The sequence below is a fragment of the Bubalus kerabau genome, chromosome 14 (genome assembly GCF_029407905.1).
Source record: "Bubalus kerabau isolate K-KA32 ecotype Philippines breed swamp buffalo chromosome 14, PCC_UOA_SB_1v2, whole genome shotgun sequence".
Taxonomy (NCBI): Eukaryota; Metazoa; Chordata; class Mammalia; order Artiodactyla; family Bovidae; genus Bubalus; species Bubalus kerabau.
This window is the reverse complement of record NC_073637.1, coordinates 77,545,276-77,569,979: the sequence shown is the minus strand read 5'-3', so window position 1 is coordinate 77,569,979 and position 24,704 is coordinate 77,545,276. Positions and strand designations below refer to the sequence as shown.

The window sequence follows — 24,704 nt, the reverse complement described above, 5'->3', positions numbered from 1 at the left end:
AACATTTATGGGAGAGAAGTCTGAGAAGTAATGTGATGTTGTTTTGCGAGTGACTTGAGCTTTATATACCCAGATCTTCTCCTGAGGTCTCAATGATTCCTTAGGAAGTTCTTTAGGGGTTCCTGGACCTAATTTCAAAGCATAGGCATGTGTATGTGTGTGTGCGCACACACCTGTGAAGGCTTCCCCTCAACAACAAGTAAAGTTCAGATATCAGCGGTGTCCAAAAATTCAAATAAATGTAACTCAATTCTGATGCCATCCACTCCTAGATGGCATCAGAGTCCACCAATAAAGGTTTCAGTCCCACAAGATGGCCCTTCACTTCAGAGACTAGTTGCAAGCCCTGTGCTTCTGACTGGCTGGCCTTATATTAGAAATCCCCATGACCCCCTCCTGAAGTTCAGTTAATTGGCTAGAACAGCTCTTCAGGAAATCCATTTACTCATTAGATTACTGATTTATTATCAGTCAGTCGTGTTTGACTCTTTGTGACCCCATGGACTATAGCCTGCCAGGCTCCTCTCTCCATGAAATTCTCTAGGCAAGAATATTGGAGTGGGTTGCCGTTTGTTTCTCCAGGGGATCTTTCCAACCCAGGGATCAAACTCGAATCTCCTGAATTGCAGGTTCTTTACTGTCTGAGCTGCCAGGGAAGTGATTTATTATAAAGGATATTAAAGGATAAAAATAGCCAGATAGAAAGATACACAGATTGAGGTTCTGAACAAAAGAATTTCTATCCTTGTGAAGTTTGGCCCAGAACCTAGAAGGTCTGGTTCTCCAAGCTGGAAGCTCTCCAAACCCTCTACTTTGGGGCGTTTATGGAGGTTTCATTACATAGGCATTAATTGTATAACTAATTGGCCATTGGAGATTAATTCATCCTCTACCCTTCTCCCCTCCCAGGAAATCAGAGGGTGGAATTGAAAGTTTCAGTATTCTATTCTTGGCTCCCTTGGCAAACAGTCCCTTCTACATGCTTTCTCTAGGTGCTTCCAAAAGCCCTCTTCATTAACATAAAGCTGGTAGTAGTGGAAAGACATTTGTGATAAAATAAGAGGACACCCACTTCACCCATCTCATGGCTCTGCAGAATTTTCAGGAATTGAAGACAAGATATCAAATGTCTTAGCAAAAGATGATCTCATTGCTCTTATTACTCAGGAAATTCCAAGGGTTTTGTGAATTGCATTGAAGGACCAATTAGAAGCTGTGGATGAATACCAAATGTGTATTAGAAACACATTTTGATCACCTGAATGACCAAATATGTGTATATTTCTTATAAATAATGATAATGCAGAACATATGCAGCCAATGTTTCATAAAAATTACTTGTGTGGAAAACAGATTGGGGGTATGAGTATAGCAAAGTCTTGATGTAAGTAACATACCCCAGGTATACTTAGTTCTGTGACTTCCATACAAATGTATTGAGATGATGTAATATAATGTAACTCCTCAATGATGTAATTCAAATATGATCTGTAAATCTCCATTATGAGAATGGCCCTTGATATTTTTGGAGAGTATCCACACAAAGTATCCACACAAAGTTACAAAGGGTAAAATCAGCAAGAGTGCTCCTATTAAGATCCTAAAGCGAACTGTTGTTTTTGTTTTATTTTTTTTTCCTTCACCTGACAGAGCTTGTAGTTCATGAACTTCTGGGCACAAAGCAAGGGACATCTGTTCAGTTGCGCTTTTCATTATTGATATGCTAATTAAAAATGACTTTTAGCTTTTATCATTTTGTATATTTTTCATTATACATATGCCCTGTGGGATTTCACCATGGGTGTTGTCTTAAAATTCTCAGAGACAAATAAACAAAGCAAGCTATTCATTATTGCTTCTGGACTTAACGTTGTATATGATGTAATTCTAAGTGCTTTCTTTCACCTTTCTCCGGCCAGAATATTCTGGGATTTCCTCCAGGATAAAGATCAGCTCAGCGGGATCCATGCATCTGTAACATCTGGACTGTCTCAGTGTAGCCTTGTCACTGCACACAGAGGCGGGTGAACATTGAAGTTTTCATAAAGTACAGCAGACTGCTTATATTTTGCAGCCAAAAGCACAAGCATATTGTCAGCTGCCTACTTTCTAATACAGGGTTCTGATACATTATTTTCATTACTCACACAACACCAGTCACAAAATATCAAGGCAAACTTACACCAAGCTAGAAACCATTCAGCATCTCTGTGGAATGCAGAGGAAAGAAGATAACCCCCCACCCTAGCCCTTCCTTTGGAACCATGGCTTTTAAATAGATATGATATATATTTATTATAGCACGTGAGAAGAGTTAGTAAAGCTATAAATAATAACAACATAATTGCAGAGTAACAACAACAAAAATCTGTCATGAACCTGTTTGAATATGTCTGCAACCTGTTGGGATTTTCTTGTTTTCCTCTCCCATCCAGCCTCTAACAGAGGGGTTGCTGCTGCTGCTGCTGCTGCTAAGTTGCTTCAGTCGTGTCCGACTCTGTGTGACCCCAGAGACGGCAGCCCACCAGCCTCCCCGTCCCTGGGATTCTCCAGGCAAGAACACTGGAGTGGTTTGCCACTTCCTTCTCCAATGCATGAAACTGAAAAGTGAAAGTGAAGTCGCTTAGTTGTGCCCGACTCTTAGCGACCCCATGGACTGCAGCCTACCAGGCTCCTCCGTCCATGGGATTTTCCAGGCAAGAGTACTGGAGTGGGGTGCCATTGCCTTATCTGAACAGAGGGGTTACCCATTTCCAAAACTGCTGAAAAGTTAGGTCTCCCCTGTAGCTCAAACAGTAAAGAATCTGCCTGCAACGTAGGAGACTCAGGTTCAATCCCTGAGTTGGGAAGGTCCTCTAGAGAAGGGAGTGGCAATCCACTCCAGTATTCTTGCCTGGAGAATCCCATGGACAGAGGAACCTGGTGGGCTACAGTCCATGGGATTGCAAAGAGTCAGACACGACTGAGCAACTAACACTAAGTGGGAGGAAGAACTGAGTTAAAATAGTAGATTAGACAATAGGGTATTTAAAAACGAATATCAGTAACATTTCATAAACACACATAGATAGATACAGTTGTAGATACATAAAAGGTGTTTTTGAATAGGGTTACACTTCTACACTTTAAGGTTGAACATAATGCTTAATATTTCAGAATGGACACAATTATACAAGGCCACTTGATAATATATATTTATAGGTAATAATATATACCAAGTTGAAAAATCATGAATTTAATAATATCAAAAAGACCAAATTAATTTTTAGCATATAATTATTATAATTTTAATGAGAAAAATAAAGCAAATATGAATTTTCTAGTTTATTTAATTCTCATTACAGTATCAAAAATACTTTATTGATTTACAAAAATAACTTATTACAAAAATAAAACAAGTGACAGCATATGAGATTTCAATATTCCAAATAATTTTAAATTGTTATAAAACATGGACATGATGAAAGTCTTTTTTAAAACAAAGTTTAGAAAAGATGCATATCGAGTAAAATCAGCATGTTACTTTCTCACGGGGCTTTCCTAATGGCTCAGACAGTAAAGAATTGGCCTGTGATGCAGGAGACCCAGGTTGCCAGTCCTGTTTCATGTCTTCTGTCATCTCTGCCCACTATCTTTTAGATGTTACATGCATGTATTCCATGATAGATGCTTGAGATACAGACTGTTAAGCATAAATATCATTCAATTTTAGAATCACCTTGCTTATGGATAGCTAGAATTATAAGGTCAAAGATTCAGGAGATTGATCGTTTGGTTTGCAGTATTCTTGGAAGTTTCTTGCAGAAGATAAAATTTGAGGATAAGTTTTGAACAATAGATCAGAATTGGAAAGAAAGCAGATACTGCTGATAGCTGCAAGAAATATAAATAACAATGAAGTAAAGAAGAAAGGCAGCATATTCATCCACATGTATAAGGAACTGAATTGCTATAGGTTGTGGAAATTTTTTAAAAATATTGTCGTGAGACAAAGAAAATCTCCAAGCCCTCTTTTGTCATAACCAGGCATCATAAAAAAGAAACAGTAAAATATAGAGTGAATTATAACAATTTTCTTACAGGTCTAAGAATGATAAGAAAACTAGATAATCTGTGATTGTCGCAGATATTCTTTGCAATTCCATGGACTGTCCATAGAATTCTCCAGACCAGAATACTAGTGAGGATGGCCTTTCCCTTCTCCAGGGGATCTTCCCAACCCAGGGATTGAACCCAAGTCTCCCCGCATTGCAGGCAGATTCTTTACCAGCTGAGCCACAAGGGAAGCCCAAAATATAGAGTGAATTATACAAATTTCTGTACAGGTCTAAGAATGATAAGAAAACTAAATGACCTGTGCTTATCCCAGATATTAACTTTTCTTTTTCCTAAATCACACATTCTTCATTTTAATAATAGAAATAAATGCTATCAAATACTTATGAAAGAAATTGATGGATTCATATTAAAAATGAAAAATACAACATTCAGCAGAGCTTTGTTTTCCAAAAGATACTAGAAGTAGCTTTTTTATTTTCAATTCTCTTTGATTTTATATTGCCATATTTGAGTAGTAATAATATTTGACAGATTAGATATAGTTGGATGGCATCATTGACTCAATGGACATAAGTCTGAGCAAACTCTGGGAGATAGTGAAGGACAGAGAAGCCTATCATGCTGCATTTCATAGGGTCGCAAAGAGTCGGACATGACTTAGTGACTGAACAGGAACTTACTATATGCTTTACATTTAATAGTCAAACCCTCACAAGAATTCTATGAAGTGGTGCTATCAGTATCTGTTTTTAAGAGAATAATTTGAGTACCAGGAAGTGGGATAATCCCCAAATCATCTGCCTAATAAAGCTTATGGCTGGAGTTTGAAACCAGGCTACATGGTTTCAGAGCCCAGGTTATTAATCCCTCTCTATTGAGTAATGGGTATCGTGAGTAATCCATTCTAGGAATGCTAACTTTTATATTAACATTTCATTTGAGAAGCTGTAGGTAAAACTTAATTGACCCACAATTTTACTTAAATATTACAGAATTCTGTTTTATTTAATCTAGGTATTCAATACATATAACTCATGAATTATATATATATACTTCATGAATTATTTTTTAAAAATATTTAGTATACAATTGACAAACTTGATTTCCTTTTACCTTCTTTCTTTACTGCTTATATGATATAATTCAGTCAGTCAGTCAGTTCAGTCGCTCAGTCATGTCCAACTCTTTGCAACCCCATGAACCACAGCATGGCAGGCCTCCCTGTCCATCACCAACTCCCAGAGTCCACTGAAACCCATGTCCATTGAGTCAGTGATGCCATCCAACCATCTCATCCCCTGTCGTCCCCTCTCCTCCTGCCCTCAATCTTACCCAGCATCAGGGTCTTTTCCAATGAGTCAGCTCTTTACATCAGGTGGCCAAAGTATTGGAGTATTTAAATAAATGTAAATATTTACTTTTATCTAATTTTATTGTCATGGTTTTAGGATAGTCTTAACATTTCTACTATTATCTTTGAAATCTTTTGCTTATGAACTATCATTCATAGAAATTTTATGGATAACTGAAATAAGTCAAGATTAATTCCTATGCCATTTTAAAAAGAAAACATCAGTAAGAAGAAAATATTCACATTAATTCAGGTGTGAAATAGTGTGCATACTCATAGCCCATCATTGCTCTAATGACTGTTGACTGAAAAGACATTCAACATCTCATCTTTTAATAAAGTTTGACAACACACTCCTGATAATGTAGGCCTCATTGATTTTTCTTATTTCTGAATTTATTACATTTGAAATTTACAGATCCTTGGCTGACTTTTGGTATCAAATGGTACCATAGAGCATCATGCATTTAAGACAGTCCTTAAAATAGTCAAATATTGTATTACTCTGCTTTTACACCATTTAAAGACTAGAAGAGCTCTGGCACTGTGTTGAAAACTCACTGAATGTTTAGTTTCAACTTCAATTTTCCGTTGATAGGCTTTGACTCAAACAAATTAATACTTTATCTATTTATATTTTATTCCATGCAGTCTTATATTTGTGATGACTTCTGCTACATGAATTAAGGTATTCAATTTTATCCATTGTTAAGGATCCTATTCTCTTTTGATCATCACCTTCTTCTGGCATTCATTTCTACAATATGCCTTATGATGACTAATCCTAGATCTAATACTATAATTACAAAAATATTTTTGATGATTGACTAACTACTCTGTCTAGAGATTGGTAATAAACCTTAGAATTGAAGATAACAGAAATATCTAAGGAAGCCACAAGTGAACAGTGCTTATTTCTTTAGCAATAAAGAGATTCAGCAATAAAGCTGTTACCTTGGGATAGCTTCTTTTATTTAAATCTTTCATTATTTATTATTTAAAATGTTTAAGCCCTATATCCTCAACAAGATTATACATTATAAGGACAATACTTTTCAAATTTCAGAAACCTCACAACAGCACTCAGCTCAGGGCCTTGTATAAAGTAGATAAAAATATCTTTAACTGATTGAAAACAAAAAATGCGGTGAATTAATATTTCAAAAGTTTACATAAGACTTGAAACAAGTGAAATGTAACGGAATCCAGGCCAAATCACATTTTGATAACGATCTCCTATGTGATCCAACAAGCCTGATTCATTTCTCAAGTTAATGACCTTTCCTCTAAGCCCACGGTTTTCCCCATTTGATTGTATGTATTCCAGATTCTTCTGTGAAGTTTAATTTCTGGACTTTTTTTAAACAAATGGACATAGAGTCTAAGGTGCTTTGTGTGATGCTGCTTACAGATCACAATTATTAAATGATTGTAGATGACTTTAAATTTTAAAATTTAGATAATATAACCTCTATACTCTCTTCTAGTTCTAAAACCCATTCATTCATATTCCATGGCTTATAAGTTAGAGTTCAAGTAACTCAGCTAATACCAACTCATCCATGACTCAGCCCCTACAGACTTTTCCAGGGTTTTATCCTGCCATTTACTATTTGTTATGATCAACTAATGCAAAATTGCTTGAAATTATTTTTAGTGCACTGTCCTATTTCATGCCTCTGTGCCTTTGCCTACGTTCTATTCTTTTATCAGTCTAGCAAGTTCATCTTTCTAATCCTGTCCACAGGAAATTTTCTCTCTAAAGTCTTTCCCAAAGCTGGAACGCTGCTGGGAAAATTCCTCTCTGTCTCTCTCCTGCTCTATACTGCTTTTGCACCTTGTGCATCATTTAATTTTACTGGTAAGACATTTGAAGTCATCTCTCTACCCTACTAAAATGTAACCTGTTTAAAGGTGGAAACAGTCTTTCTCTATCTTTAACCACTAAGATGTTAAGATGAGGTGAACATAAAAATACACCTAGTCCACTTGCCATGTTTTATAAATGAAGACTGCTATAAATGTTAAATGCTATTTATACTTAAAATTTAATTTATATTTTATTTAGAACTGTCAAAGTATACATCAGAAATTACTTGCTAATCAAGTGAATTTTCTGACTTGATTCTGAAAATGCATGTTCCCATGAGGATTAGAGAATTGGACTGATTTCCTGTCGTGAAACAAGGAAACCCCATTATTCTTTCTCAAAATCCTTTTGGTGCCCTTCTGAATACAGTAATATATTTGACAACATATCTTCATAGATCTATGTCCTTGTTATCATAAGTCTAACTTTCATGTTCTAGAAGAACTTCCCATTGTCATCTGTCAATGATTAGCTATGAAGTAGGAAGTGTCATTGGAGGGAATAATAAGATAGATTCTTTTTTAATGTTTATTTCATATACCTTTATACTTTTAAAAACTTTACAATAAGGCACACTTATATTTTTATTTTTAGTAAATAAAATAAATAGTGTATCTGACTGAGTTTGGTTCAATTAACTGTTTAATTAAGTCCCTCAAAAACAATTTATTTTGAAAATAATTGCATTTTGAAATAATTTGATCAATGTCTTCTTTTTTATTTTATTTTATTTTTAAACTTTACAATATTGTATTAGTTTTGCCAAACATCGAAATGAATCCGCCACAGGTATACCCGTGCTCCCCATCCTGAACCCTCCTCCCTCCTCCCTCCCCATTCCATCCCTCTGGGTTGTCCCAGTGCACCAGCCCCAAGCATCCAGTATTGTGCACTGAACCTGGACTGGCAACTCGTTTCATACATGATATTTTACATGTTTTATTGCTATTCTCCCAAATCTCCCCACCCTCTCCCTCTCCCACAGAGTCCATAAGACTGATCTATACATCAGTGTCTCTTTTGCTGTCTCGTACACAGGGTTATTGTTACCATCTTTCTAAATTCCATATATATGTGTTAGTATACTGTATTGGTGTTTTTCTTTCTGGCTTACTTCACTCTGTATAATAGGTTCCAGTTTCATCCATCTCATTAGAACTGATTCAAATGTATTCTTTTTAATGGCTGAGTAATACTCCATTGTGTATATGTACCACAGCTTTCTTATCCATTCATCTGCTGATGGGCATCTAGGTTGCTTCCATGTCCTGGCTATTATAAACAGTGCAGCGATGAACATTGGGGTACACGTGTCTCTTTCCCTTCTGGTTTCCTCGGTGTGTATGCCCAGCAGTGGGATTGCTGGATCATAAGGCAGTTCTATTTCCAGTTTTTTAAGGAATCTCCACACTGTTCTCCATAGTGGCTGTGCTAGTTTGCATTCCCACCAACAATGTCTTCTTTATATGTTGTCTTTAACACTGTTAACCAGAGATATCAGTTTCTCTTTTCAAAATTTTGACTCTTCTGATTCAAGAATGAAATATACAGAAGATAATTGAAATAAAAACTAAGATCTATTTTGTCCTTTAATATTTCATCCTACTAACACAAAATAAAACATAATATCAATATTTCTACTGGAAATTTATATAGAGCAATCATAGTAATCATTGATCCATTTTCCAGTAGAAATGAGTTTGCATGATATGACCCAAATAAAATATGCAGATTTATGTTTTGTATCCCATTTTATCTAATGTTTTTCTTTAATTCATCTATAAAGTTAGAGCAGAATTGTTAGCAATTTCTGAAATATTGCCTCTTTTTTTTTTTTTTTTTTTTCTGTTTCTTATGTCTTCCAATGTGTCTTTTCTTACTTGGATTTTTTTAATGTGTTCATTTCTCTGTGTTTTATATACCAAAATGTTTTACTTTCAACTCATATTTGAATGCTAGGTTAGTTGAGTAAATAACTGTAGCTTCAATATTATTTTATGCTTCATTGTTCATTTTACAAATAAATAATCTGAGGCGAACCTCATTTTTTTCACTGTTTTGTTTTTTAAGTTTCTGTTTTGACTCCTTGTCAATGAATGTTGGGGTCTTTTGTTCTGAACGCATAACTCTTTCCAAACGGTGGGAAATTTTCTTTGATTCTTACCATTCAATATTCATTAATTGGGTTATTCATCAAATATTTATTATGTACCAGCTAATTGGAGAAGGAAATGGCAACCCACTCCAGTGTTCTTGCCTGGAAAATCCCAGGGACGGGGAAGCCTGGGCTGCCGTCTATGGGGTCGCACAGAGTCGGACACGACTGAAGTGACTTAGCATAGCTATGTTCCCGTCAGTATCTGGGTATAGAGGGCAGAGTAGGTGACAAAGAGCAAGTGTCAAAAGTCTAGGGAAGGAGATCAATAGTAAATAAAAAACTGATTTTGATTGCAATCAACATTGTGAGGATAAAAATAGCAAAACGTGGAGTGCTTTGCATGAAGTGTGTTATTCTATAAAGCTCCAATAAGGAAGGCCCTGTGGATAGGTTGATACGTGAGCAGAGATGGGAAAAAAGTTGAGGTAACGAATTTAACATTTATTGTAAAAGTGTTTTAGACAAAGGGAGCAGACATATACAAAGACTGATTCTTATCTGAGTTAACATGTTAAGCAACTGCAAGGAACAGAAAGAAAGCCAGTGTGGCTAGAGTGGAAGGAGCAAGGATAAAGCCGGAAGGAGATAATTTAGAAAGGTTAACAGTGACATCTGAACACTCAAGTCCTCTCGTTGTAAAGGCTCTGTTATCCCTCCTGGGACATGTGCCATGAATCTTGAAAATCCCAGATTTGGTTTTCAACTTTCTAGAGTTACTCTCATTCCTTTCATTTTCTTTCTTTCTTTTCTTATTTTTTGATGTAAGATAAAACCTCAGTTCAATCTTATAACTTAAGAGTGAATCATCACTTACATCCATTTTACTATTTCTTGGAAGTTTTAAAAGAAAAACTAGTTACGTTTTTAATATCCAAGATTATAATATAGCATCAAATGTACCTGTTGTGTCCTATATATTTTATGGTTCTTGAATTTACGTCTATATTTACATATGAGACTCCACACCGACAGCTGGAGTGCTATGTTCAAATCAGCATGAACGTTGTACATATCCTAGAAACGTGAAATCTGCTTGAAGGAGCTGTAGCTCTGCGGGGTTACATGGAAACTGTGGGTAGCAGGGTATCAGCACGCTGATACGTGCCTGGGTGTGGACTCCTTCAGGCCTCGCATGTTCAGGGCCTACAGGAGCAGAATGCTGGGAAACTGCTATGCTGCCCTATTTCTCTGACCCAAAACTTACTCTAGGTTTCCTCTAAATGAGAGCTCCCAGTTCACCTTCTAACTGTGGAATTACTTTATTCTGAAGACGCATACTAAAGTCAAAAATTCTGACTGTGAAGAAACACTCAAAGAAGCCACTTAGTATAGTCAGTAACTGACTGAATTCAGAACACAAGCAAATGTTCCTTTTCAGGAAAAGTTTTGTTGTTGTTTTTTTTTTAATATAGTCCATCTAGTCAAGGCTATGGTTTTTCCAGTGGTCATGTATGGATGTGAGAGTTGGACTATGAAGAAAGCTGAGCACCGAAGAATTGATGCTTTTGAACTGTGGTGTTGGAGAAGACTCTTGAGAGTCCTTTGGACTGCAAGGAGATCCAACCAGTCCATCCTAAAGGAGATCAGTCCTGTGTGTTTTTTGGAAGGAATGATGCTAAAGCTGAAACTCCAATACTTTGGCCACCTCATGCGAAGAGTTGACTCATTGGAAAAGCCTCTGATGCTGGGAGGGATTGGGGGCAGGAGGAAAAGGGGACGAGAGAGGATGAGATGGCTGGATGGCATCACTGACTCAATGGACGTGAGTTTGAACTCCGGGAGATGGTGATGGAAAGGGAGGCCTGGCATGCTGCAATTCATGGGGTTGCAAAGAGTCAGACATGACTGAGGGACTGAACTGAACTGAATTGAATATTGATTTAGATGAGATTATCATTTTCTTTGTTTATTATATCATTTTGCCTTCTATCATATCTTACTGGTTTGTTCTGCTCTCCTCTCTAATACTACTATCCATTTGATTTTATTTTAGTATTTTTCTTTCACTTCACTGAAATGTGAGTGGGGAGAAATGCTCACTCAACACTTGTATTCTTTCAGCCATATTGAATTAGATATCCCACTGGATATTTACCTAAAAATGACACAGTCTCTCCATCTTGGTGCTCATAAACAGTAAATAATAGGAACAAACTAAGCAGGAATATTTCTATATTAATAATTGAGAAATTTTTCCTCTGGAAATTGTTCTCAGTGGGGATAGATACTTGCCATTTGTTTAATAGTAGGCATATACAGAGCTTCCCTGGCAGCTCAGCTGGTAAAGAATCCACCTGCAAAGCAGGAGATCCCAGTTTGATCCCTGGGTAAGGAAGATCCCCTGGAGAAGGGATAGGCTGCCCACTCCAGTATTCTTGGCCTTCCCTGGTGGCTCAGATGATAAAGAATCTGCCCACAATGTGGGAGACCTCGGTTCGATGCAGGTGGATATTTTTACCAGTTGAGGTACCAGGGAAACCCATATATTTGCATAAACAAGTTTAAAATGTTTTAATTTATAAAGCAACTTCCAATACTTCAAATCCTATTGAATATTTTGCCTATTAACATTATTTTTCCTTAAGAAATTAAGGTTACATGCCAAATTTTGTGAGCTAACAAGATCACCATTCTTTCAAAATAATAAATATAAGTAACATATGAACATAATAAGACTTCTATTTGAAATTGCATGAGAGATCTGAAGTTCAAGTGAATTTAATTATTGGGGTATTATCACACATTTTTAAGTGAAAACTGACATTGCAAATGCCAATTATGTTGTTTCTCAAAAATGTTTTTCTGGTTAGGAATAGCACAGGCATTCTGAAAAAAGAGTTGACAATTTAGTTAGAAATATTAGAGAATTGATATTAAGAAAGGTACACAAAATAAAGAAAATGAATTACATTATATTGATCATCATTATTAAAAATATTTAATGTAGAAGGTGTAAATGTATTCATTCTCCAGGATATAGAATAAGAATTAATAGTTAAAAGTCATAAGAAACTTTGTTTCAAACCAGTGTAAGACATTTTATTGTAAGTGTAAGACAGTGTAAACATTTTATTAGATCCTATATATACACCAGTGGCCCTTGCTCGCCTGTGAGCTGCTGAAACCCCATCCCATGGGAGTGTTCAAGTTAAGACTGGGATTCCATGTGTTAAGAAACTTACAGAGAAAACTTACAGTGCTATTTATTATTGTCTAATCAGTACCACATGTCCAACTCTTTCCTGATCCCATTGACTGTAGCCTCCCATGCTCCTCTCTCTTTAGGATTTCCCAAGCAAGAATACTAGAGTGGGTTGCCATTTTCTTCTCCAGGGGATCTTCCTCATCCAGGAATCAAACCCACATCTCCTGCATTGCATTGTATTCTTTACCATGGAGCCACTGAAGAAGCCCAGTACTATGGGGCTAATAAAATGATGTCTAAGGTTCCATCTAAAAGATTCTATAATCTTTTCCTAAATGTTGTTTCTATACAAATACAGGGATCAAAAGTCAGTCATGTGTCTTTGCTTAAGGTTAGATTAGGTCCTTTAGAAAGTTTGTTGGTGTTTTGCTTTTGCTAAACAATGGATTTTTGTTGTATTTGTTAAATAATCACTCTCTCTTATTTATTAGCAATACTACTCTAAATGAATGCTTTTCTGAAATTAGGAAAATAGGTCAATGTAATTTAATTATTATTTATGTTTCTTTAATCTGTCAGACAGTGTTACTACTTTCTTGGAAAATGGATGTTAGGCTTAAATTACAAGAACCGAATTTTCTAATATTATCATCTAAAATTGCAAGATTAAATTTCACTGTAAACAATTAGAGATGATTTCTAAAGTGTATCTGCAGTTGCCATTTTCTTTCCTTTACTCCAGGTGCTCTGTTTCTTCAGAGGCAGCATTTTGTGATAGGTTTGAGAGCTTAAGTGGGTAAGATTAGAACACTTTAAATAGAGAAGGAAAAAGAGTTAATATTTGCTACCTAAGTATAGCATCTTCAATATTTTAAGCTGTAGATGATTTCATAGGTCTGTTTCTCACAGCACTAAAATTGGGTGATTTCTTAAGAGTTATTTTAAAAGGAATCAGAGAAAATTCATGCTATATCTTATATAGAGCTGCCTCATGTAATCTCTTTGTAATAAAATCTGAAAAAAGTTACAATATATCACCTACCAAAAAAAAAAAACAGTTAAAAAATCTCAATATTGATTAGAATTTCTTTATTATTGTTCAATGATATTTCCATTTTATTTAAACAACCCATTATTTAGCTGGCATATACTTTACAAAAATTTTATTTATATCTCTTTTTCTTCTATATGATCAACCATGAACTATCCTTGAAGTTCACAAAGGCCTAAACAATGTTGTGATGAAATCAGCTGTTTGTACAACAAAATCTTTTCACTTTTCCCCTAAACACACAGCTAGATTACATTTTTCAGATTTTCTTGTAGTTTTCAGATTCCCCACGCATGATCCTCCATTCTCCATCTTCTCTTGTTTGACTCTGGAATCAGAGGGTCTAGAGGAGGACTGAGGCCTCTGGAATGAAGGAGCCGGGTGATGGGAAGAGTCTGGGTCCCTGAATGACTGTGCACAGCAGGACCACCAGCCAGCCCTGCCAGCCTGCACAGAAGTAAAGCTTGAAGTTTCTTACAATGCTTTGCCTGTATTTCTAATGGAAGTCAAGAGAAGACATATATATATATATATATATATATATATATACATACTTTTTTTTTACTCTGTGGGAAAGCATCATCAGTATTTATCAAGACATAAGATATCTATTTTTAGTGTAAATTCACTCTGAGTTTAAAGAAAAATTACTTATCTTCAGGTTGGGAGGGCCTCCCTGCAGAAGGGCAGCAGACACAGTGTCAGAGCACAGGCAGCCTAAAGGTGGTGTGCCGAGCTGCTGCTGAGTCCCGAGCTTTTGAAGCTGGAGAAGGTTGCCCACTTAGGAGGGCTGCCCCTTTTAAAGAGTGTCAGCCCTGGAGAGGGTAGAGGGTAGATCCCTTCCAGAGGGTCTAGAAATGCCATGCAAGATTTTGGAGCTTGAGGAGGGAAGCAGATTCCTTGCGTAAGCATGCTGCCAAGCCCTAGTGTTGGAGTCTGCATGGGTGAGGATCACGAAGGGAGGGGACAAGGTGCGGACTATCATGTAGGAGGTACTGAAGAGGCTGTTGTCTGTCCATTAGCAGGGATCCACTGGCGGGCAGTGTGAATTCCAGGATTACTGAGGAGGGCACTGGGATAGCAGGAGTAGGCCCAGTGTAGGATGTCTGAGATGGAGCTTCCTTGGGGGGAATTCCCTAAGGAGGAAGTGAACAGTGCTAGAGATAGGAAATTGGTCATCTACAGGAAGAATAACCAAATATGTAAATTTGTTAAGGATGACTTAAGGCAGTTTACTCACTATTAGAGAACTTAGTTACAATTTGTAAAAGAGAAAAAGAAAACTAGAAAGAAACCTGTAGTAGCACACTGAAATTGAAAGTATTGAATGTTGGCTTAACTGGATGTATCAGATCAGATCAGATCAGATCAGTCGCTCAGTCATGTCCGACTCTTTGCAACCCCATGAATCGCAGCACGCCAGGCCTCCTTGTCCATCACCAACTCCCGGAGTTCACTCAGACTCATGTCCATCGAGTCAGTGATGCCATCCAGCCATCTCATCCTCTGTTGTCCCCTTCTCCTGTGCCCCCAATCCCTCCCAGCATCAGAGTCTTTTCCAATGAGTCAACTCTTCACATGAGGTGGCCAAAGTACTGGAGTTTCAGCTTTAGCATCATTCCTTCCAAAGAAATCCCAGGGCTGATCTCCTTCAGAATGGACTGGTTGGATCTCCTTGCAGTCCAAGGGATTCTCAAGAGTCTTCTCCAACACCACAGTTCAAAAGCATCAATTCTTCGGCGCTCAGCCTTCTTCACAGTCCAACTCTCACATCCATACATGACCACTGGAAAAACAGTAGCCTTGACTAGACATACGTTTGTTGGCAAAGTAATGTCTCTGCTTTTGAATATGCTATCTAGGTTGGTCATAACTTTCCTTCCAAGGAGTAAGCGTCTTTTAATTTCATGGCTGCAGTCACCATCTGCAGTGATTTTGGAGCCCAGAGAAATAAAGTCTGACACTCACTGTTTCCCCATCTATTTCCCATGAAGTGGTGGGATCGGATGCCATGATCTTCGTTTTCTGAATGTTGAGCTTTAAGCCAACTTTTTCACTCTCCACTTTCACTTTCATCAAGAGGCTTTTGAGTTCCTCTTCATTTTCTGCCATAAGGGTGGTGTCATCTGCATGTCTGAGGTTATTAATACTTCTCCCGGCAATCTTGATTCCAGCTTGTGTTTCTTCCAGTCCAGCGTTTCTCATGATGTACTCTGCATATAAGTTAAATAAACAGGGTGACAATATACAGCCTTGACGAACTCCTTTTCCTATTTGGAACCAGTCTGTTGTTCCAGATGTATAGACTTGTTCTATCCACTGAGAGAGCTTGGGAGAGAGACACTCCATAGCAATGAGCACATGTAGCAGCTGCTGCTTAGAGTCTGAATATATATAATATTATTTATCTATATATATTATCTATACAATATATATTATTTACACCATAAATTATATAACAATATATAATATTGATTAACTTTTGAATAAAATTGAAAACCATATTTCCAAACACAAATGAATAATTGGGGCTGAAGATGCAAAGAGGAATGGAGCATTTCTAAAGTAACTCCCCCATAAAATATGTCCTAATTACAAAAGGAAGAAAGGAATATTTAAGAAAAAGTAGAAGAGTTAGCTGTCTAGCTTCTTAATCATGTTATGAATTTCATAATTTTAATGGTTATATTATGAGCATGTAGGAAAAGTCCTTGTTGATAGGAAATATTAAGGTATTTGAGAATGATGGGTGGTGTTGCTTAAAGAAAAAAATCTAGAAGTTTCAGTAATTATTTATATATTATAAATTTAAGAAACTAACCAATAGAATTAATACTAATAATGCCATTCAGTTGTTAAGTCATGTTCGACTCTTTGTTATCCCATGGGCTGTGTTATGTCCGGCTCCCTTGTCCTTTACTATCTCACAGAGTTTGCTCAAATTCATGTCCATTGAGTTAGTGATGCTATCTAACCATCTCATCCTATGCCTCCTCCTTCTCCTTTTGCCTTCAATCTTTCCCAGCATCAGGGTCTTTTCCAAATAGTCAGCCCTTCACATCAAGTGAACAAAGTATTGGAGCTTCCGCTTCAGCATCATTCCTTCCAATGAATATTAAGGACTGCTTTCCTTTAGGATTGACTGGTTGGATCTCTTTGCAGTTCAGGGGACTCTTAAGAGTCTTCTCCAACACCACAGTTTGGAAGCACTGATTCTTCAGTGCTCAGCCTTCTTTATGGTCTAACTCTCATATCTGAACATGACTACTGGAAAAACCATAGGTTTGGCTCTATGGACTTTTGTTGGCAAAATAATGTCTCTGTTTTTTAAATATGCTGTCTAGGTTTGTCATGGCTTTTCTTCCAAGGAGCAAGTGTCTTTTAATTTTGTGACTGCAGTCACAATCTGCAGTGATTTTTGAGCCCAAGAAAATAAAATCTGTCATTGGTTTCACTTTTTCCCTTTCTATTTGCCATGAAGTGATGGGACCGGATGCCATGATTCTAGTTTTTTGAATGTTGAGTTTCAAGCCAGATTTTTCATTCTCTTTTACCCTCATCAAGAGGGTCTTTAGTTCCTCTTCACTTTCTGCCATTAAAGTGGTATCATCTGCATATCTCAGGTTGTTGTTTTTTCTCCCAGCAATCTTGATTGCAGTTTGTGCTTCATCCAGTCCAACATTTCACGTGAGGTACTCTGCATAGAAGTTAAATAAGCAGGGTGACAATACAGAACTTTGTGGTACTCCTTTCCCAGTTTTGAACCAGTCAGTTGTTCATGCCCAATTCTAACTGTTGCACCTTGACTCACATACATATTTCCCAGGAGATATAGCAATAAAATGGAACACTAAATTGAAAATAGCAAAGGATTTGAATAAACATATCACAATAAAATATGGTAGTGATCAATAAACAAGTGAAAATTGTTCAGTATCGTTAATCAATAGAAAAATCCAATGTGAAACCACAATTGCATACTATTTTATATGTAGCAGGATGGCTAAAATTTAAAAATTAAAAAAAGAACACATAACTGAATATTTATATGGAAAAAATGAATAATAACCCTAATCTCATTCTATAAAAATAAAATCATCATCATCATCGTTTAAGACAGATAAAGTAACCGTAAAACCTAGAGCCATAAATCTTCTAGAAGAAAGCATAGAAAAATGTGTTTAATGACCTTGATGTCATAGATTAGCACATAGCGAGATGAAAAGCAATTAGATTTTACAACCAGCTTCGAGAAATCTTTGCCATTTCCAACAAAGTTAAGAAGTATTTTTACTCCTAAGTATTTAACACAAAGGTCAATGAATACAAAAATATTTTTACAAGAATGTTCATAGTATTTTAAGTCTTAATAATAAGAAATGAAAAACCCAAATATCCATCAACAGGAAAGCTAGTTAGCTACCTGTGATTCATTAAAACAATAGAATACTGCTTGGTATAAAACGTAATAGACTGATACACATAAAGAATACACATAAAAAATCTTATAGATATTATGCAAAGTGAATAAAACTAGAAGCAAAAAAGATGACATATTGTATGATTTCATTTAGTAAAATAGTCAAAAATAACTTACAGCAGTAGAAGTCAGATAGCAATTGCCTCTGTGAAAAGGGGTTTGACTGAAAAAAAGATTGTTATAAGGGAAATTTCCAGGGTGAGAATTTGTTTTGGGTGGTGAAAGCTCATCAAACAGATCATGTAAGAAAAGTACATTTTATAGTGTATAATTTATTCTTCAATTTAAAAATAATTTGCTGAAGTTTCAGTTATAAAGGGATTGGTTAGGGTGCAGCTTTAACTCACTTGAATAGAGTCTATTGTTTATTAAATTCAGGGCATGTTACACTGGCTTGGGGAGGATGACACCTCACCCACTGAACTAACAAAGGGAGGAAGGCAGGAAGGAAGGCAGGCAAATAGACAGACAAAAGCACTTGATTTTTTGTTTCTCTTTTGTGTAACTAACAGATATTTATTGAGCACTTGCTCTATCCTCTATTCAGGCTTTGCAAATAGAGTGATAAATAAGTCAAATGACTCACTGCCTTTGCAAAGCTTCTAGTGGGGAGAAATGAATTAAGTGTACAATGTCAGATATTCCACTTGAATGGAACCAAGGAAGTCCACACGGAGAAGACACTTGAACAAGCTAAAAATGAACAAGGAAGGAAGCCACTTAGAAATTTTTGACAAAAGATATTAATTTAAGAATTTATTTTGATAATGCAGATAAATTATCTTTTACATGTTATAGTTTTTATTTTGTTATTTTAAGTAGAAATGGTATGAAAATAATGAAGATAAATATGATTTTTTAAATGTAATGTATCATTACTTTTATTTTTGAAAAAAATATAGTTTTGGCATCAATGTAAGGACTGGAATTTAGGAGGATATTATTATCCAATGCATAAACAAAATTATACTCTCACAAAACCACATGATGCTATTAGGAAATTTTACAGTCACTTGTCAGAATTTCTTACACATAAGAGACGATCTAGGGTTTCCACTCCTTGCATATGTTTAGAGTGTCACCCTGGACTTCTGCTAATGCTGAACATCTGTGTTTTGTTTTCACTGAAAGATGTCTCATTTGGTCTGCCAAAAGATGTCTCATTTGGTCTGCCAGAAGAGAAGGGGGTCATGAGATATTCAATAATGTGAAGTTATCCAGCAGACTATCCCTGTATGAGGAATATTAACGTCAGTAGATTCATAGCCATTATGATTAATCCTAAGGATTGCTTCACACTGGGAGTCATTATAGGCATAATTTCAAAGGAGAATGTCAAACTATCACACATCTCAAAATAAAAACACAATCAGTTTTATATAGCATTTACTGCTTGGGAAACATTTTTAAGCTGATTTTTTCTGAATACTAAAGTGAAAACATAAAGAATGAACAAGGTAGGTATTTATGCATCTGCTGAATTCCCAAGATTCGAGTTATGTTTGTGTAGCTTGTGTTCATGTATTTTAGTGAAAGATGAATACTTCATGTGACTTCTCTCTATTAATTTATTTATTTTATAAATTACAACAAATTGTTATCCATCATGCTGAACAATGGAAACTTTCAATTTTACATGAAAGACCATATTCCAGAAGAGAAACAAGCAGCTGTACATTACACATCTTTAATATCCTTATTACACATGAGAATGTATAAAACCAATTCATTATAATTTGAATTATTTTGATCATACATAAGGCAAAGGTACTATTACAGGTTTTGATATGAATAGTTGGAATAAGTGGTTATTCTTTTTGCTGCTTAATGTATCTTTTAATATTCATGTTTGTGCTCTTCTAAAATGTATAAATATAATAGACATGCAAATATGTCTTTCTAAAATGCAAAAGTGACCTTTTATATTTGATAATTAAAGACTCTCTGGGAGACTATTAGTAAGATAGTTGGTGATTTTTTATATTTAGGTACATATTATATAAGCATTTATTCAATATGTGTGTGCTGTAGGCTAAGTTGCTTCAGCTGTCTGACTCTTTGCGGCCCCATGGACTGTAGCTGGCCAGACTCCTCTGTCCATGGGATTTTCCAGGCCAGGATATTGGAGTGGCTTGCCATGCTCTCCACCAGGGATCTTCCTGATCTAGGGACAGAACTCGCAACTCTTACAACTCCTGCATTGGCAGGCGGGATCTTTAACACCAGCACCACTCTGGAAACCCTAAGTAGACCTATATTCACTCACTAGTTACACTTTGAATTTAAAAGTAATACCAACAAATAGCTGATATTCACAGAACAAATGGATTAATAACTTAGTGATACATAGCAGCATAGAGATCATGTTGACCAAATCTTTATTTTTAAAATGGAAACAATTCTGATTTCATCTTCCTGTTCCTTAGTATACTATAAAATGGAAGTTTTATTAAAATAAAAGAGTGCATGGAAAGACTGCACACATGCGCCTGTGTGTTCAGTGTCCCTTTATATAAATATAATTAAATTGCTTATATATTTGGTAATTATTCATTATAAGCTACCAGTAAAACTTTGTTTCAAGACACCGTTGGTCTTTGAAGATGTGACTCTGCTATACATGAGGTATTGTTCAAATAGGTTATCCCATATCTTTTACCATGTGTCTATTTGACCTCTACTATTATTTCCCAGCCCTCCAGTCATACATGTGCAAGGTTTGAATCACAAGTTGTTGTTTTCAGTCACTCAGTCATGTCTGACTCTTTGCAGCATGGACTGCAGCATTCCAGGCTTCCCTGTCCTTCACTATCTCTCAGTTTGCTCAAACTCATGTCCATTGAGGCAGTGATGCCATTCAACTACTTAATCTTCTGTCACCCTCCTCTCCTTCTTCCCTCAGTCTTTGCCAGTATCAGTCTTTTCCAACGAGTTGGCCTTTGTATTAGGTGGCTGAAGTATTGGAGCTTCAGCTTCAGCATCAGTCCTCCCAGTGAACATTCAAGTCTGTCACTGTTTCCATTTTTCTCCATCTTTGCCATGAAGTGATGGAACTGGAGCCATGATCTTAGCTTTTTGAATGTTGAGGTTTAAGTCAGCTTTTGCACTCTTCTTTTTCATCTTCATTAAGAGGTTCCTTAGTTCCTCTTCACTTTATGATATTAGGATTGTTCCATTTGCATATCTGAGATATTGATACTGCTTAATTCCAGTTTGTGATTCATCCAGCCCGGCATTTCACATGATGTACTCTACATAAAAGTTAAATAAGCAGGGTGATGATATATAGGCTTGAATTACTCCTCTCCCAATATTGAACCAGTCCATTGTTCCTGGTCCAGTTCTAACTGTTGCTTCTTGATTTGCATACATATTTCTCAGGAGGCAGGTTAGGTGGTCTGGTATTCTTGTCTTTTTATGAATTTTCCACAGTTTCTTGTGATCCACACAATCAAAGACTTTAATGTAGTCAATGAAGCAGAAGTAGATGTTTTTCTGGAATTCTCATGCTTTTTCTATGACCTGATCGATGTTAGCAGTTTAATCTGTGCTTTCTCTGCCTTTTCTAAACCCATCTTGTACATCTGGAAGTTCTCAGTTCACATACTGGTGAAGCCTAGATTGAAGAATTTTGAGCATTACCTTTCTAGCATGTTAAATGAATACAATTGTATGGTAGTTTGAACATTCTGTGGCATTGTACTTCTTTGGGATTGAAATGAAATCTGACCTTTTGCAGTTCCATGGCCACTCCTAAATTTTCCAAATTTGCTGACACATTGAGTGCAGCACTTTCACAGCATCATCTTTTAGGATTTCAAATAGCTCAGCTGAAATTCTATCCCCTCCACTACTCTGTTCATCAAGGCCCAATTGACTTTACACAACAGGATGTCAGGCTCTAGGTGAATGATCACACCATCACGGTTATCTGGGTCATGAAGACCTTTTATGTACTCTGTGTATTCCTGCCACCTCTTAATATCTTCTGCTTATGTTAGGTACACATAGTCTCTGTCCTTCATCATGTCCATCTTTGCATAGAATGTTCCCTTGCTATCTCTAATTTTCTAAGAGATTTCTAGTCTTTCCCATTCTATGGTTTGCCTCTACTTTGCATTGTTCACTTAAGAATGCTTTCTTTTCTCTCCTTGCTATTCTTTGAAACTCTACATTCAGATGGTTATTATATCTTTACTTTGCTCCTTTGCCTTTCACTTCTCTTCTTTTCTCAGCTATTTGTAAGGCCTCCTCAGACAACTAATTTGTCTTGCAGCTGCTGCTGCTGCTGCTAAGTCGCTTCAGTCGTGTCTGACTCTGTGCAACCCGATAGACGGCAGCCCACCAGGCTCCCCCGTCCCTGGGATTCTCCAGGCAAGAACACTGAAGTGGGTTGCCATTTCCTTCTCCAATGCATGAAAGTGAGAAGTGAAAGTGAAGTCTCTCAGTCGTGTCCGACTCTTCGCGACCCCATGGACTGCAGCCTACCAGGCTCCTTCATCCATGGGATTTTCCAGGCAAGAGTACTGGAGTAGGGTGCCATTGCCTTATTTGTCTTGTTACATTTCTTTTACTTGGGGATGTTTTGGTTACTTTCTCCTTTACAATGTTATAAACCTCTGTCCATACTTTTTAGGCACTCTGTCTGTCAGATGTAATCCCTTGAATCTATTTGTCCCTTCCATCATATAATCATAATGGATTTGATTTAGGTCATACCTGAATGGCCTAGTGGTTTTCCCTACTTTCTTAAATAAGTCTGAATTTGGCAATAAGGAGTTCATGATCTGAGCCACAGTCAGCTTCTGGTCTTGTTTTTGCTGAGTGTATAGAGCTTCTCCATCTTAGGTTGCAAAGAATATAATCAATTTGATTTTGGTTTTGACCATCTGTCCACGTGTAGAATTGTTCCTTGTGTTGTTGAAAGAGGGTGTTTGCTATGAGCATTACATTGAATCACCATACGAAGACTAAATAATTAAAAGAAATATTGGCTCATTTAAGTAATCTAACCTTATGTTTTTCTATAGGAGGATGTCAAAAAAGAATATTTGCAAAAGGAACAAAAGAGGGAATGGAAAAGTTTCAAGGTACAATACCATATATTGCAACAAATATTTAGGATAGCTATTTATTCTTCAAACTGCATTAAATTAGTAATAGCTTTTCCAGATAGTATGAATATTAAAGAAGGTGAAAATTTTATTATAATAAATGGATGTTAAAGGCAATATATCTACTAAAATATCAATTGTTCTTATATATTAATACTGTTGTGTAAGAAACATATCAAATAAATTTGTGGTAACTTGTTTTTCTCTTAGAGGGAAGATTATGCATTTAGTACCTACTGTGTGTTTAGATTATGTATGCTACATCATTTAACCCCAATAACTCCTGTGATTACTTTTCTTATTTTATGGAGGAGGAAACCAAAGACTGGAGGTTAAGGAAATTGTTCAAGAAACTTCCAGTGAAACAGCTTGGATGAAACAACAATAGAGGGAATGGAAAATTCAAGATAAAATGAGTTCCTTGAAATTTAATGTCTCTTTCTATGAGAGACATAGAAAGTAGCTTGCAAGTGAGATTAAAACTATATTTTGTAATATATGCATCAAAAGAAAAGCTGTTGACTCTAATGATCTCCATTTTGCTATTAGATTAATCCAAATTTTGTCACTTTGAAAAATTTACTGCCAGAATCATTATCACCATCACTGTCTCCACCATCATGTATCCAGTACCATTTGTAAGATACGCACAGTAGGTGAAGCAACTCTGAAGACTATGTCACAACTGAGACACATAAGCTCTGATATGTGCAAAAAAATCAAAAGGAACACAAAATAAGGTCTTAAGACAATGCACCACCTTTTAGAGTAGCAAACTCTTTTCTTTTTCTGGCTAACACAGTAGAGTGTTGTGTGAGACACCACATCATCGGTATGTAGTAAAAATGTCATACATTTAAATGGGACATTTTATTTTTCAAAAATGCTCCAATATACACCTCCAATAAAAAGAAGGAAGGGTAAATGTTTTTCAAACAGTTCAATCCACCATAGGTAAGTGCTGCACGACTACTATATGACTTTAAGCCTAGAAAATGTCTCTTCTAGGTGTTGTAGTCGTGTGGGGTGGGGGAATCTACCTAATACTTAGAAAAAACAAGTGTGTCAGAAAGATTTTTCAAATATTTATTTCTGTTGAAGGAACAGTGAAACAAAGAGTAGAATGAATCCCTACATCAAAATACTACCTTCTATAACCACGTGCAACAATGCAATATTTGAGCTGAATGACAGCTTGCTCTCGCCATGGTAAACTTCTAATTCAGTATTCTAGATAAGCTATTTTTTCTAAGTTTGCTCATATTCTTGTCAATGAGCTTTGATTTTTCTCCCACTGGGAATTTTCATGGCTCCAAATATTATAATTTACCAAAAATATAAGGTTAAATCTATTACTGAAATATATAGTATTTTTTCTTTTAAATTCTAGTTCTTTCTAAAATAAAATTAGATCATGTCTATGCTCACACTCAAAATACATAAAGCTATTTTGATACTTTCCATTTTTCCCTAAAG

The 24,704-nt window shown here is 36.2% G+C and overlaps 1 long non-coding RNA gene across 1 annotated transcript in view; it reads left to right on the top strand.

The window, feature by feature from the left end:
• Positions 1-23,656, top strand: part of LOC129627342 (uncharacterized) — a 46,667-nt gene extending 23,011 nt beyond the window's left edge. Inside the window, exons 3-4 of the long non-coding RNA XR_008702569.1 lie at positions 23,145-23,204; positions 23,540-23,656. This is a non-coding gene — a long non-coding RNA (uncharacterized LOC129627342). The remainder of the gene's footprint in view (positions 1-23,144; positions 23,205-23,539) is intronic.
• The last annotated feature ends 1,048 nt before the right edge of the window (positions 23,657-24,704 follow it).